The sequence below is a fragment of the Telopea speciosissima genome, chromosome 3, assembly GCF_018873765.1.
Source record: "Telopea speciosissima isolate NSW1024214 ecotype Mountain lineage chromosome 3, Tspe_v1, whole genome shotgun sequence".
NCBI lineage: Eukaryota > Viridiplantae > Streptophyta > Magnoliopsida > Proteales > Proteaceae > Telopea > Telopea speciosissima.
The window spans coordinates 48,865,544-48,882,401 of record NC_057918.1 but is presented as its reverse complement, the minus strand read 5'-3'; the positions used below and the strand labels follow the sequence as shown (position 1 = coordinate 48,882,401).

The window sequence follows — 16,858 nt, the reverse complement described above, 5'->3', positions numbered from 1 at the left end:
TATTGTTACAGGGAATAACTATGAACTCAAGACCAACTTCATCAGCATGCTACCCCATTTCCATGGGATGGCTAATGAGGATGCATATCTCTTCCTTAGGGAATTTGAGGAGGTCTGTGTTCTAATTAAGGTCCAGAATTTGACTGATGATGCAGTTAGGCTTAGGTTTATACCCTTTGCCCTGAAAGACCAGGCCAAGAAGTGGCTCTATGGACTGCCAATAAACTCCATTAATTCATGGGATGAGTTCACCATTGTCTTTTTGAGAAAATTCTTCCCTCTTCACAAGACCAATAAGCTTAAAAGTGACATCCTCCAGTTCAAGCAGAAACCACATGAGTCCTTTTCTAAATTCATGGAAAGATTCAAGGACCTCCTCTTAGAATGCCCTCACCATGGTTTTGACTTGTGGCAGCTATGCCAAATTATTTATGAGGGTATTGATTATCAGACCAAGCAACTTGTAGAGTCTATGTGTCCAACAGGCTTTACTTCTTTTTCTGAGGAGAATGATGCATGGACATTCTTAACCAACTTGGCTGATAAGACTAGGGAATGTGAATCTTCCCAAGAGGCTGAAAGGACCACTAAGGGGTATCTCATTGAGGGTATGCCAGCCAAGGAGGCCAAACTTGATAGCTTCATAAAATGGTTGGAGTCCATAGTTCTTAAAGAGTCTATACCAGTTAATCCGATCAACCAGGTCAACCATGTGTCGGTATGCAGTTGGTGCCAAACCCCTGGACACCTTTCTGAGGAATGCCCCAACACCTTGGTGGGCAATTCCAGCACTGAGAATGTAAGTGCTCTCTACCAAAATAACTCATATAGCAATACTTACAATCCAGGATGGAGAAATCAGCCCAATTTCTCATGGAATCAAAGGAACCAAGCAGGCCCATCCAACTTTAACCATCAAGGCCAGGTTGGTGCCCAAAGGCCCAACTATGCACCACAAAGCCAAGGAATGTCTCCTAACCCCTTTCCCCCTCGTCCTCATCCAGGACCTTCTATTAATTCTGCTAGGCCTCCTCTCCTTGCACCTTATCAGTAACCCCCAGGGTTTACCAATACAGGAGAGGCAACAAGACTGAATGAGATGGACAACAAGATAGCTCTTCTCATGACAAGCCACAATAACATGAAAAAACAACTCACCCAGCTTGTCACAATCCTGCATGAGAGGGAAACAGGGAAGTTACCTAGCCAGCCTGAGCCAAATCCTAGGCATCAGGTTCATATTCAGCAAGGTACCAAGCTCCTCTAACCAATGTTGCACAAGGCCAACAACACCAAGGGCCCTCCAGACAGGTAAATGTTGTTTATGCTTTAAGGAGTGGCCGTGAGTATCAACAGGCTAGTGCACCTCAGTCTTTACCATCTCATACTACTGTTGACTCTCCCCTTTCTGAAGAGGCCATTAAAGTGCCTACTGTTCCAGGTTCGTCTGATGAACCTAAAGATATACCAGATGATTTGGTTGAGAAAACCAAAGAGGATTCTGTTGAGAAAGTTAAAAAGACCAACCTTGAAAGAATTTATACCCCACCTGCCCCTTTCCCAAATAGGTTGGTTAGCAAGAAGTCTCCTTCTGTGGAGAAGATATTGGATGTGTTCAAACAGGTTCAGGTGAATATCCCCTTGTTGGATGCTATTGCCCAGATCCCTGCTTATGCTAAAGTCCTCAAAGACTTATGCACCCAAAAGCGGACCACCAATGTGCCCAAAAAGGCATTCTTGGCTGCTAACATTAGTTCTCTAATCTCACAGCCAGTAGCAGCCAAGCATAAGGATCCTGGAAGCCCCACCATCTCTTGCACTATAGGTCATACCACTATTGATCATGCCTTATTGGACCTTGGTGCAAGTGTGAACCTCTTACCCTTTCATGTCTACCAACAACTGGGATTGGGAGAATTGAAACCGACCAAAATTACTCTTCCACTTGTAGATCGGTCGGTTAAAGCTCCTAAGGGAATGATTGAGGATGTCCTATTGAAGGTTGGGGAATTTATTTTTCCTGTGGATTTTATTATTTTAGATACCCAACCCACTGCCAACTTCAAGGACCAAATCCCAATCATATTGGGTAGACCATTCCTAGCTACCAGTAATGCTTTAATCAATTGCAGGAATGGTCTCATGAAATTATCTTTTGGCAATACTTCTATTGACTTCAATGTGTTTAGGTTGGGCAAGCAGCCTGACATGGATGAAGAGGTGCATATGCTTCAAGGATTTTTCGATGATATTGATACGTTCTTTGAGATTGATTTTGATTCGGGATTTCAAGAATGTATGCAGGAATTGGAGGGTGTTGATGATACTCCCTTATCTAAGGTCTGGAGCATCCAACCACCTTTGGAGCCCCTTGGACCCCTATCCACTTCCATTCCCAAATCCTCTATTATTGAGCCCCCCACATTAGAGTTGAAGGCATTGCCCTCCAACCTCAAGTATGCCTTCTTAGGACATGATCATACTCTTCCTGTTATTATTGCTTCTGATTTGACTTCTATTCAGGAAGAAGAGTTGATTAAGCTTCTAAAGGATCATAAGGAAGCCATAGGTTGGACCATGTCTGACACCAAAGGTATTAGCCCCTCCATTGTTCAACATCATATACATTTGATGGAGAGTTCCAAACCTTCTAGGGACCCCCAAATGAGGGCTAATCCTGTGATAAAAGTGGCAATCAAGAAAGAGATACTAAAATGCTTGGATCATGGCATCATTTATCCTATTTTTGATAGCCAATAGGTGAGTCCTGTGCAGGTTGTGCCTAAGAAAGGAGGAGTCACTATAGTTGAGAATGCCAATAATGAGTTGATTCCAACCCGTATCCAAACGGGATGGAGAGTATGCATTGACTATAGAAAATTGAATGCGGCAACTTGGAAGGACCACTTCCCCTTGCCTTTTATTGATCAGATGTTAGAGAGACTAGCTGGCCATGAATATTATTGTTTTCTTGATGGTTATGCAGGCTATAACCAAATTCCTATTGCTCTAGAGGACCAACACAAGATCACTTTCACATGCCCTTATGGAACCTTTGCTTACCGACGTATGCCTTTTGGGCTTTGCAATGCCCCTGCTACATTCCAAAGGTGCATGATGAGTATCTTTTCTGATATGGTAGAGCACTTCCTGGAGGTGTTTATGGATGATTTTTCTATTCACGGCTCTACTTTTTCTAATTGCTTGCATCATCTCTCTTTGGTTCTTAAAAGATGCATAGAAAAGAACTTGGTCCTAAATTGGGAGAAGTGCCACTTCATGATAAAGCAAGGTATAGTTCTTGATCACATTGTGTCCAAAGAAGGGATCAAGGTTGATAGATCTAAGGTGGACCTTATTGCCAATTTAGAACCACCCAAGAGTGTGAAGGACATTAGATCTTTTCTTGGCCATGCAGGTTTTTACAGGAGATTCATCAAGGACTTTAGCCAGATAGCTAGACCTCTCACTTCTCTTTTGGCAAAGGACTGACCATTTGATTTCTCTTCTGAGTGTCATGATAGTTTTGAGCAATTGAAAAGAGCTTTGACCTCAGCCCCCATTATTCAAGCTCCAACTTGGACAGTTTCATTTGAGCTTATGTGTGATGCCTCTGATTTTGCTATAGGGGTTGTTCTTGGGCAAAGAATCAACAAATTGCCCCATATGATTTATTATGCAAGTAGGACTCTTAATGATGCACATCTTAATTATACCACCACTGAGAAAGAATTTTTAGCTGTTGTGTTTGCTTTAGAGAAATTTAGGCCTTACCTGGTTGGATCACATGTGATTGTTTATACTGACCATGCAGCTATCAAATATCTTGTGCAGAAGAAGGATGCCAAGGCTCGCCTCATTAGGTGGGTTCTTTTGTTACAAGAATTTGATCTTGAAATTAGGGATAAGAAAGGGTGTGAAAATTTGGTTGCAGACCATCTATCCCGGCTGCCTAATTCCTTGACTGTTGATTCTCCAGTCAACGAGAATTTTCCTGATGAGTATCTGATGGCAGTGTCTAGTGAACCTTGGTTTGCTGACATTGTTAATTATCTGGTTACGGGTGTGACACTTGCACATTGGTCCACCCAAGATAAGAATCATTTCTTTTCACAAGTTAAGTATTTCTTTTGGGATGATCCTTATCTTTTTAAGACCTGCCCGGATCAAGTAATCCGGAGATGTGTCCCTGATCATGAGCAACAATCTGTCTTATCTTTTTGCCATGATCAGGCTTGTGGAGGCCATTTTGGGCCTAATAAGACTGCGGCCAAAGTTTTATAGTGTGGATTTTATTGGCCTAGTCTGTTTAAAGACGCTTTTACTTATTGCAGGGCATGTTCTTCATGCCAATCCTTAGGGCGTCTTACTAAGAGAAATATGATGCCCCTCAACCCAATTCTGGTGGTTGAGGTGTTTGATGTATGGGGTATTGATTTCTTGAGGCCTTTCCCTAACTCTTTTGGTAACCTGTACATATTACTTGCTGTGGACTATGTGTCCAAATGGATTGAGGCAGTTGCTTGTAAGACCAATGACCACAAGGTGGTTGTGAAATTTCTGAAGGAGAACATCTTCTCCCGTTTTGGTACTCCCCGGACTATCATTAGTGATAGGGGCAAGCATTTTTGTAATCGACCTTTTGAGGCCCTCATGAAAAAGTATGGTGTCGTCCATAAGTTGGCCACACCCTACCATCCCCAGACCAGTGGCCAGGTTGAGGTTTCAAATAGGTAGATCAAGCAAATTCTTGAGAAAACCATCAACCCAAACCGCAAGGATTGGTCTAACCGGTTGGTAGATGCGTTGTGGGCCCATAGGACAGCCTTCAAGACCGATCTTGGTCAATCTCCGTACCGTCTGGTGTATGGAAAGGCATGTCACTTACCTGTAGAGATTGAGCATAAGGCCTTTTGGCTATCAAGAAGCTTAACTTTGACCTACGCACTGCAGGTGCCCATAGAAAACTCCAACTATCTGAGTTGGAAGAGCTTAGGAGTGAGGCATATGAGAATGCCCGGATTTACAAGACAAAAACTGCATGTCACTTACCATTGTGATGAGCACATTTATGTGTGAAATCTTAGGGCAACGGCGCCAAAAACTTGTTTGAGTTAAAATAAAACCGCAAGCGTACAGGTCAATCGTAGCTACGGGTCGAACACGAGGAGATATACGCCACTCTATTTAACTAACTTAAAAGTAATGCAAAATGAATCAAATTAAAGTGTTAAATTAAACTAATTAAACTAACGAAAATCAATGCATCCTAACTCATAAGCATCTAACAAAATTAAGGGATTAAATCGACGTCCTAACACATAAGCATCTAACCTATCAAACTAAAGCGAATTGAAAGGAATAAAAATGCAGCCACACATACTAACCACATAAAAAGAAATAAGGGAATAAAAATGCATCCATAAACCACAACCATATAAAATTAAAAGAAAAGAAATAGAGGGAGAAGAAGAAGAAGATAGAGAGAGATAGAGGAGATGGAGAATGAGATTAAGAGTTTAGATAGTAAAACCTGGATGTGCTTGCATGAATGTAAATGAAAAGCTTGAATACTTGCATAAACTTACCATGGCCTCCTCTTCTAAATCTTCAAGTCTTGTCATCAACTTAAGAACTTAGACTAGAAGGCTTAAAACCTAAACTAGAATTAAGAAATTGCAACCCAATTGAAGACTTAAATTGAAATTAAAGCATAAACTAAACCTATTATAACCATTAACTAAAAATCATAAAAGCAAACTAGAACTTAGAAAAGCCAAAAATCACAAATTAGAAGGAGAAGAAGAGAAGAAATTTCACTAAGTGAATGAGCAATTTCTACAAGAGAGGTGGGGGGTATTTATAGGTGGAAGAGAGGAGAAGAGAGAAGATAAAAGTGTAGGAGAAATATTCCCTAAGAAAAGAGAATATTCTCTTCTCTTTCCTCTTTTACAATGCCTTGAATCCTAAGAAAAAAAAAAAAAAAAAAAGAAAGAAGAAGAAGAGAAGATTGTTTACATAGACCTTCTATTTCTAGAAAAATAAATTCCAATTCTAACAAGTGCTTCCTTTTCTTTGTAGATATCTTCTCCAAGCAATAAAATCAAAGCATCTTTGATTTTTCAACCTTCCATAGATGAGAAAATATAAATCTATCCCAAGTAGAATTCCAGAACTGCCCTTGAGAAGTTGGAGGAGAGAGAGAGAGTAAGGGTGATGACTAGGATTCCTTTAAGAATAAATAAAATACCCATTATGTCCTTCAGAAAACGTGGAGCATGGGGTGCTTATATAGGCCTCACCATTGTGTTCCTTGCAAAAAATCACCCAAAATAGACCCAAATTTTGTCCAATTCGGAGTTGGGGAGCCCAAGATATCTCAAGTTGAAGTTGGACTGTCCAGAGCCTTCCAAATGGAATCTTTCGGATACAGTAAAGTAACTTCTGATAATTTCATTAAGGCCCCTGAAATCTAAACTTCCACTGCACTTTATCCCCATCTGACTGTTAATAATTATAAATAAACCCCTACAGACCACTTTCGCGCGTCGTTACGAAAACGACCATAACTTCTTCGTTTCAACTCGGAATCAAGTGTCGTTTGAACCGTTGCGAAGCTGACTCAATGGGCTAAGCATCCATACTATTAACATCTCTAAAAAGCTTAAAAACATCTCCTTAGCATCATCTCCTCCATTTTCACAATAATTCACCTAAACCCTGAAAAGCACAAGAAAGCACCGAGTAACTCTGTCCAATGTAGTAAAATGTATGCTTTATGCCCTAAGATTTCACACATAAATGTGCTCATCAGATTCTCCCACACTTGAACGTTACTTAGCCTCAAGTAAAGAAAAATATAAACTAACGTTGAATGCAAAAAAATCCTAACTCACTTTCGTAGGAATCACGGTTGCACTTAGCATGTGCAACAAGCCTTTCGACCCCTAGGTTACCCCTAGTGGACGAGTTGTGTCTCGTGGGTGTTTGCAGTGAATATACACCAAAAATTCAATAAATAAAAAAGAATGATGTAAATTTTTCTCATAGCATAAGTAAGATAGGGCACACAATCTCAAAGAAATACTCAACTAAAGATTAAGGAGCCAAAGGTTCCCCCACACTTGAATTTTATCACCCCACATCAATTCAAGTAACAAGCATGCATCAAGGTCAAGGGATCTCCTCATATTTTCTAAACACTACTCACCTTCAAGTAAACCACTCATAGCACTAATGGAACCAAAGACTTAGGCATTGAGTATTTTTTACCATACTTTCTTTTCCAGGCATTAAGGCAAAAGCTTTTTTTTTCTTTCTCAACAACAAACTCTTTTTCTACTCTACTACGTTCTCTGAATGACATGGTGGAGCATACACCGACACCCAAATACTTGGTAGCTTTGCTTTTTGCATGTATCCATAAGACATTGAGACATTGATGCAAGAGTTTTTTTTTTTTTTTTTGTGAGTTTCCTTCCAAGGAATTTCGATCAAGTCACCCTGCTTCATGAGGCACAGTGCCCTGTCTAGTCCCAAGGAATTCCACTTTTCTTTCTGTTTCTCTCTCTTTTTTCTTTTTTTCTTTTTCATTCACTTTCACTTTCATGCCTTGCCACAAACAAATTGGTCTCAACTACTAGCCAAAAGATCAAAGGGGTCCATAAACACATAGAGGAATCTAACCATCACATGAAGTAGCACTCATATTTTCAAACTCAATCCCCATCACCGGATACAAACCAACTACCATCCTTGAAAAGGGATTTTTTTATTATTTTGCATGCTAGGAGGGCACCTAATTCCCTCTCACTCTCACTTTTCAAATCGAAGAGACTTATACACATAACCAAAAACTATCGCCACAATCAAAATTCACTAAATTCACAATTAAAGTCCAACACTGGGGTTAAGCCATTACGACCTGGGTGCGCCGTGGCTAAGCCCGATATGGGGACGAGCTGCACCCTCGGATCGCAGTTAGTGCATGTCTTGCACCTTTAGTCTCGTACCTGAAGTGGTCATTCCTTCTCACTGGGTGACCGTCTCGCTAATGCGTGCACCAATGAGCTCGTGCTCGCTGGGGGTGGTCTTTTGACCTATCACGAGCCCCCCACTCCTTTGAGCGTTTTTGCTCATGGGAGTTGAATAGATTCGAACCCTCCAGTGTCTATCTTCGTGCGTACAGAGGTGACATTTTGGCAGCTGGGGCTGACCTGACACCCCAATCATCAGTTGACGCGTGGCTTCACCATAATGGCACCTCGATCCCAATAGCCGCCGCTTCGCTTAGACGACATTTGACGTCCCGTCCGCTTTCTGCCACGTGGACGTAGGCATTATGAAGCCTAGGTTGATCCTACGGCCACGTGGACATAGGCTTTTTGCCACTGCATCTCGGACATGTGTCTCGAGCCTTTATTACAGCCCAGGCATGCCCAACGTCTACCATTCTTGGCTCTACGATGGGTTTTAACCCTGACCATTGGATCTGGGCGCTTCTTCTTCCCTTTTCAGCCTATAAATTTGGGCTTCTTGTCCCACTGCGCCCTTTACTGAAACTTTGCTATTTCAAATTCCCTTGCCTTCTCCTTTCTTCTTGCTGCCATTTCTTGCTCCGGTGCCCTGACATTCTCTCCGGCGTTTCCATCAATCTCTAGTGCCGCGAGCTTGCGTAGTGCTCTTTCGCTCGAGCCTTGTTCTCCTTTTCCCTACGGGCTTCATCCTCTGCCTTAGCTTATTTCCTAATCAGTAAGTTCCCTTTGATCATGTCTTCTTCTTCGTCTCAGGCAAAGCCTGATAGGGCTTCTGGTGGTGTTGCTGGAATGAGTGGGGGTTCTGACCCCGAGGTGAGTTCAGAACGGACCCAAGAGGAGTGATCTGCACTCTTCGGGTCCAAAAAATTTGCATCCCGTTATGGCCATCTGGCCCAGACTTCTTCTGCCCACCCTAGTGGGGACATATAAGCCCCAGCCGAGGGCCTAGAGGAGCGAATCGCCAAAGGCGGTGTAGCTCTTGATGAGGAGGAGGAGGGAGAGCCCCCAGTGAGGGCCACTAGCGTGGCTGCCTGGGAGAGCACTATGACCTAGTGCTCTCTGGCTACCTTGAGGGTCCGATACAGGTTCCCTCCGGAGGTGCAGACCTGGGTGCCCACTAAGGAGGAGAGAGCAAATACTCCCCGACCTAACACCGTGTGTTTGTATGAGGTCACGTTCTAATGCGGCCTCCAATTCCCCGTCCACCAGTTTGTTGTGGACGTGCTTTGCCACTATACCATCTCCCCGGGCTAGTTGGTGGCAAATTTCTAGAAGCAGCTCTTCAGCTTCTATCTGTTCTTCGCCCAGCTCGACCGTAGGCCCTCGTGGGCACTCATTGTTTATTTTTTCCAATTGAAGAAGACCACAGATCAGTGGTTTTATGTGGCCCAGCATGGCATGAGGGGGTCGTTGACGTCTGTGGATTTTATAAGCCACATGCCCCAGTCCGCAAAGAAGTGGAAGGATCGTTTCTTCTACTCGAGCATCCCTAACAACCCCTTTAAGGCGGAATGGGAGAGGGTACGGCTGAAGATCATGAATTCGGTCCCCATGCTGAGCCAGTATGACCAGCGATCTCTCAACTTGTGCATGTAGGGCGTGGCCTTTGATGTGCGCAAGCTGAAGAATGAGGCTTTGTTGGTCCAGCACAGGCTGAGCTCAGCGCGGGGTGAGTTCCTTCCCTTGTAGTTTTATTTTCCTTTTTACCGTGCATTCGTGAGCTGAGTTCCTGACTTGGGCTTGTTTTCTTTTCAGTGGACTACTAGCTGGACCTCGATGAGCTCCAGGAAGACGCGACAGCGGACCAGAAGAAGGCCCTGGAGAAGTAATCTTAGAGGCAGACCAGTTCTTCCACGGGTATTTCCATTTGGGGCTCATGTGCGGCCTCCACGAAGGAGAAGCCGGCACCCTCCTTGAAGGGTAAGGAGAAAACCTCCAAGTCTTTGCCACCGAAGGTCCCTCCCAAGGAGAAGAGGGCCCGAGATGAAGGGGCTCAGGACAAGGTGGTGGACCTCAAGGCGCTCCCAAAGAAGGCCGCGCTGGGGAAGGGGACTTTAGAGAAAGCCCCCCTAGGCGCTACACAGGGGGGTGCTGATGGAGGCAAAGGTCAAGCCCCTCCAAAGGGGAAGAAGCTCCTTAGCTACCAATGGGAAGTCTATGAGGGCGACTCGGGCTTCGCGCTTCCTGGGGTGGCCAAGGAGTTAATGGACCATGGCCCCCCCTCAGGACGTGGCCGTCGTCCACGCCCTCTCTGACGACGAGTTGGTGGACTCATTCGTGTTGGATTTTGCCAGGGTAAGCTTTGATCCTTGCTTCTTTATGTTCTTTTCTTTGTATTCTGGGGCATTTTCTGACATCACATTGTCTTTCCAGGCCACCCGTGGGGTGAGTGAGATCCGCCGTTGAATGGAGAGCCTGGCCTCGACTTACGAGGATGAGAAGAAGAAGAGGGAGGTCGCGGAAGAGCAGGTTTTCAGCACCGCGACCAAAATCTCAAAGTTGGAGACCGCGGCCAAGGATCATGGTGAGACAGTCAAGTCTCTGACGGATCGTGTAGGGCAGCTGGAGCAGGAGCTTAACCTGGAGAGGAGGAAGACTGGGACCATCCAGCAGGACCTGCTCGCTCTGGAGGCACGACAGCCCAAGCTCATCGAAGAGGCTGTCAAAAAGGCCACCGAGGAGTTCAAAGTCTCGAAGGAGCTACGCACCTTCGTGAAAAAGCAGGTGACCGCGGGCTACAGGGGCGGAGTGAATGACACTGTTCGCTTCGTTCTTGAGGGGACCCCGAGCTATGACTTCTTAGGTTTCAAGTACTATGTTCCTCCCACACTCGCGACTTCTGACGTGCCCCCTCCTGCGCCCGAAGACCGTGCTATCGAGGGCAAGCTTCCCTCTCCAGCTGATCCTCTTGCTACTGACACGACTGCTACCTCTGACCCTCTTGCCCTCGACCTCTGACCCTCCTGCCCTCGAATCGTCCTCGACCGACATGGTCTTTGCCTCAGATCCTCCTCCCGTGAAGGAATGAATATGTTATATTTTTCTTTCTTCTTTTCTTTTTTTTTTTTTTTTTTTTTAAATGTAAATACTGTCGCCATCAATGGAACATATATTTTCTTTTTTGCAAGTGTTGGAGTTCGTTTCTTCTGTGTTAGCTTGAGCATGCTCTTTTCTTTTGAATTCTCTTAGGTCGCGAACTTGATACTTCTGCATACAATACTAGTTTGTGCCATCTCCCGAGGTCATTCTCTTAGGGTGTGGTCTCTTGTGCCAACTCTTCGAGGTTGCTCTTTTGCGCTAACCTTTGAGGTTAGTCTTTCGTGTCAACCCTTGAGGTTGGTCTTTCATGCCAACCTTTGGAGTTGGGCTTTTGTGCTAACCTTTGAGGTTTAGTCCTTCGTGCCAACCCCCAAGGTTGGTCTTTCGTGCCGGCTGATGAGCACATTTATGTGTGAAATCTTAGGGCATAAAGCATACATTTTACCACATTGGACCGAGTTACTTCGGAACTTTCTTGTGCTTTTCAGGTTTTAGGTGAATTCTTGTGAAAATGGAGCAAAAGATGCTAAGAATAGCCGGAAGCACCCAGGAGTCGAGAAAATAAAGTTTGGATTGAGCACTGAAAGAATCAAGCCAATCAGTCAAATTCAAACGTGAGTATAGTGGGCCCCTTAGCCTAATTTTGAGGTGTTAATAATATGGATGCGTAGCCCGTCGAGTCAACTTCGCAACGGTTCAAACGACACTTCATTCCGAGTTGAAACGAGGAAGTTAAGGTCGTTTTCATGGATAGGGGTTTTTTTGTAATTATTGACAGTCGGCCGGGGACAAAGTAAAGCAGAAGTTCAGATTTCAGGGGCCTTAGCGCAATTATTAGAAGTTATCTTTCTGTCAGCCGAAAGATTCCATTTGGAAGGTTCTGGAGCAATCCAAATTCAACTTGAGATATCTTGGGCTCCCGAATTCCAAATTGGACGAGATTTGGGTCTATTTTGGGTGATTTTTCACAAGGAATGCAATAGTGAGGCCTATATAAGCACCCCATGCTCCAATTTTTTTGAAGGACAGAATGGGTATTTTGTTTATTCTTTGAGTGGAGTCCTAGTCATCATTCTCTCTCCTCCAACTTTTCAAGGGCACTTTTGGAATTGTACTATGGATAAATTTCTTTTGAAAAATATTTTTTTATCCATGGAAAGTTGAAAAGTCAAAGATGCCTTGATCTCATTGCTTGGAGAAGACATCTACAAGGAAAAGGAAGCACAAGTTAGAACTAGAAAGTTACTTTTTAATAAATAGAAGGTTTATGTAGCTAGGATTTTTATCTCTCTTAGTTTCTATTTTTTTCATTTTTCTTAGGATTCAAGGCATTGTAAAGGAGGAAGGAGAAGAGAATATTCTCTTTTCTTAGGAAATATTTCTCCTACCACTTTCCTCTTCTCTCTTTTCCTCTCTGCCCCCTATAAATACCCCTACCCTCTCCTTTGTAATATTGTTCATTCACTTAGTGAAATTTCTTCTCTTCTTCTCCTTCTAATTTGTGATTTTTGGTTTTCTAAGTTCTAGTTTGCTTTTATGATTTTTATTTCATGGTTGTAATGCTTTTGATTCATGCTTTCAATTCATGTCTTCAATTTTGTTGTAATAATTTAATTCTAGTTTAGGTTTAAAGCTTTCTAGTCTAAGTTCCTATATTGATGACAAGACTTGGAGATTTAGACGAGAAAGCCATGGTAAGTCTATTCAAGTGTCCATGCAAGGCTTAATTAATTCATGCAAGCAAGTTCAATCCGGTTCAAGCACATCTAGGTTTTTATTCTCTAAACCCTTAATCTCATTATCCCTTTCTTCTATCTCATTCTCCTTCTTCTTCTTTTATTTTTTTTATGTGGTTGTGGTGTGTGGCTGTAATTTATCCCTTCCAATCCGAGTTAGTTTGATAGGTTAGATGGATGTGTTAGGACGCCAATTTAATTCATGCCAATTCAATTCATTAGATGCTTGTGAGTTAGGATCACTGTTAGCAAAAACGCGTTTAAAACTCCGTTTTAAACACGTTTCCGTTTTTTACCGTTTTAAACACGTTTGGCAGTATGCTTCCCAAACATACGGTAAAAAATGGCAAACGGCAAGCATTCTATTTTAAAAGCGTTTAAAACACATTTAAAACACGTTCCCCTTTTTTTTGGCATTTTTTAAGACCTTGGACTTAAGTGACCATATCTCTCTCTCCCGAAATCTGATCGGCTTGATTCTTTCACCGACGTAAAGATTACTCGAAGGGCTACATTTTTCATGATATCACCTTCAACTCAAAGTCAATGCATGGATACCGGAAATAGAAGCATGTATTTTAAATAAAAATTCCTCAATTTATATGAGAATAGTGGCGTTTTTTTGGTTCCCTTTTTTTGAAATATAAATGTTTAAAACCCGTACAGTCCGTTTTCCATTTTTTACCGTTCTCTATTTTTTTAACCGTTTTATTTGACAGTTCGTTTGCAATTTTTTACCGTTTAAAACCCATACCGTAAAACTCCATTTTATTACCATTCCCGCTTTTGCTAACTATGGTTAGGATACGTTAGTTTATTAGTTTAATTAGTTTAATTTAACACTTTAATGTGGTTCACTTTGCATTACTTTAAAGTGAGTAAAATAGGGTGGCGTATATCTCCTCGTGTTCGACCCGTAGCTACGATTGACCCGTACGCTTGCGGTATTATTTTAACTCAAATAAGTTTGTAGCGCCGTTGCCGGGGAAACTCTTGTCCACTTTATTTTTTTTGATTTTTAAGTAATTCGGAGTGCTTAGTTTTTATTCTCTTTTCCTTTTCTTCTAAAAAAAAAAAAAATCAGTTTTTGAAAACCTCATCTTGTTTCTCTTCTATTTCAAATAGTGTGCGCCCAATCTAAAGTCCTTCATATGCTCCAACCCTCCATCTTCTGGTGTCTCTCATAGGATTAAGTTACCTATGACACTACATCTTGACTTAGTTGGGTGGATTGGCATGTGACTTATCTTTGGAGGTGACCACTCTTGATAACAGGAAAGCGACATAGTGAGAGATTTTGGAGACAAAAATGTATAGTAGTCCTCCACCCTACATTAGAATCCACTTGGAGTCGCACGTAGGTGGCTATAGAAGACTATAGGGGTTCCCTTGCTGTCAACCTATATGGCATCCTTACAGCTTTGGAACCATTGTTTCGATTCTTGAGGGATAGATGCACTATCTACCTTGGACTCCCTCTTGTTTTTGGTGATTTTTTTTTCTAAGTCTTTTATTTTTTCTTTAAAATTTCTAAAGGAGACCTCATATCTATTTAGGTGGTTTCGGTGTAGACTTGTGATTCAAGTAACCATCTTATTAGAATACCACCTTCTCCACTACCTCTGAATCCACCTTTGATCATGGGTGACCAACAACCCAAGACTCTTAAGGATAGGTTCTACCCTACTAGGGTTGTACAGCGTTCTTGCATCAACTTACCACCTATTACAGGAAACAATTATGAACTCAAGACCAACTTCATCAGCATGCTACCCCATTTCTATGGGATGGCTAATGAAGATGCATATCTCTTCTTTAGGGAATTTGTGGAGGTCTGTGTTCTAATTAAGGTCCAGAATTTGACTAATAATGCAGTTAGGCTTAGGTTTATATCCTTTGCCCTGAAAGACCAGGCCAAGAAGTGGCTCTATGGACTGCCAACAAATTCCACTAATACATGGGATGAGTTCACCATTGCCTTCTTGAGAAAATTTTTCCCTCTTTACAAGACCAATAAACTCAAGAGTGACATACTCCAGTTTAGGCAGAAACCACAAGAGTCCTTCTTTAAATTCATGGAAAGATTCAAGGACCTCCTCTTAGAATGCCCTCACCATGGTTTTGACTTGTGACAACTATGCCAAATTATTTATGAGGGCATTGACTTTCAAACTAAGCAACTTATAGAGTCTATGTGTCCTGCAGGCTTTACCTCTTTTCAGAGGAGAATGATGCCTGGACATTCTTAACCAACTTGGCTGAAAAAACTAGGGAGTGAGAATCTTCCCAAGAGGCTGAAAGGACCACTAAGGGGTACCTCATTGAGGGTACGATAGCGAAAGAGGCCAAACTTGACAGCCTCATAAAAAGGTTGGAGTCCATAGTTCTTACAGAGTCTATACCGGTTAACCAGGTTAACCATGTGTCAATATGCAGTTGGTGCCAAACCCCTGGACATCTTTTGGAGGAATGTCCCAACACCTTTGTGGGTAATTCTAATGCTGAGAATGCAAGTGATCTCTACCAAAATAACCCATATAACAATACTTACAATCTAGGATGGAGAAATCACCCCAATTTCTCCTAGAATCAAGGGAACCAAGTAGGCCCATCCAACTTTAACCATCAAGGCCAGCTTGGTGTCCAAAGGCCCAACTTTGCATCACAAAACCAAGGGATGTCTCCTAACCCTTTTCCCCCTCATCCTCCTCTAGGACCTTCTATAAATTCTGCTAGGCCTCCTCTCCTTGCACATTATCAGCAACCCCCAGGGTTTACCAATACAGGAGAAGCACCAAGAAATGGTGAGATAGAGAAAAGGATTTCCCTTATAGAGAAGCAACTCACCCAAATTGTCACAATCTTGCATGAGACGGAAACAGGGAAGTTACCTAGCCAACTTGAGCCAAATCCTAGGCATCAGGTTCATATTCAGCAAGGTACCCAAGCTCCTCCACTCAACCCGGTACAAGGCCAACAACTTCAAGGGCCCTCCAGCCAAGTTAATGTTGTATATGTTTTAAGGAGTGGCCGTGAGTATCAACTGCTTAGTACACTTCAGTCTTTACCATCTCATACTCCTGTTGACTCTCCCCATTCTGAAGAGGCCATTGTAGTGCCTACTGTTCTAGGTTCGTCTGATGAACCTGAAGAAATTCTAGATGATTTTATTGAGGAAACCAAAGATGATTCTATTGAGGAAGTTAAAAAGACCAACCTTGAAAGAATTTCTACCCCACCTGCCCCTTTCCCAAATAGGTTGGTTAGCAAGAAGTCTCCGTCTGTGGAGAAGATATTGGATGTGTTCAAACAGGTTCAGGTGAATATTCCCTTGTTGGATGCCATTGCCCAGATCCCCGCTTATGCTAAAGTCCTCAAAGACTTATGCACCCAAAAGCGGACCACCAATGTGCCCAAAAAGGCATTCTTGGCTACTAACATTAGTTCTCTCATCTCACAGCCAGTAGCAGCCAAGCATAAGGATCCTGAAAGCCCCACCATCTCTTGCACTATAGGCAATACTTCTATCGATTATGCCTTGTTGGACCTTGGTGCAAGTGTGAACCTCTTACCCTTTCATATCTACCAACAACTGGGATTGGGAGAACTGAAACCCACCAAAATCACTCTTCAGCTTACAGATCGGTCGGTTAAAGTTCCTAAGGGAATGATTGAGGATGTCCTGTTGAAGGTTGGAGAATTTATTTTTTCGGTGGATTTTATTGTTTTAGATACCCAACCTACTGCCAACTTCAAGGACCAAATCCCTATCATCTCGGGTAGGCCATTCCTAACTACCAGTAATGCTTTAATCAATTGCAGGAATAGTCTCATGAAATTATCTTTTGGCAATACTTCTGTTGACTTCAATGTGTTTAGGTTGGGCAAGTAGCCTGATATGGATGAAGAGGTGCATATGCTTCAGGGATTTTCCGATGATGTTGACACTTTCTTTGAGATTGATTTTGATTCGGGATTTCAGGAATGTATGCAGGAATTGGAGGGTGTTGATGATACCCCCTTATCTGAGGTCTGGAGCATCCAACC

The 16,858-nt window shown here is 42.7% G+C and overlaps 2 non-coding genes across 2 annotated transcripts; both read right to left on the bottom strand.

Annotated features, from left to right (window-relative positions):
- Positions 1 to 295: 295 nt before the first annotated feature.
- Positions 296 to 402, bottom strand: LOC122657202. The gene has a single exon (XR_006332270.1). It is a non-coding gene; the product is annotated as a small nucleolar RNA R71 (small nucleolar RNA).
- A 14,424-nt stretch (positions 403 to 14,826) lies between these two features.
- LOC122657182 lies at positions 14,827 to 14,933 on the bottom strand. The gene has a single exon (XR_006332252.1). It is a non-coding gene; the product is annotated as a small nucleolar RNA R71 (small nucleolar RNA).
- Positions 14,934 to 16,858: the final 1,925 nt, after the last annotated feature.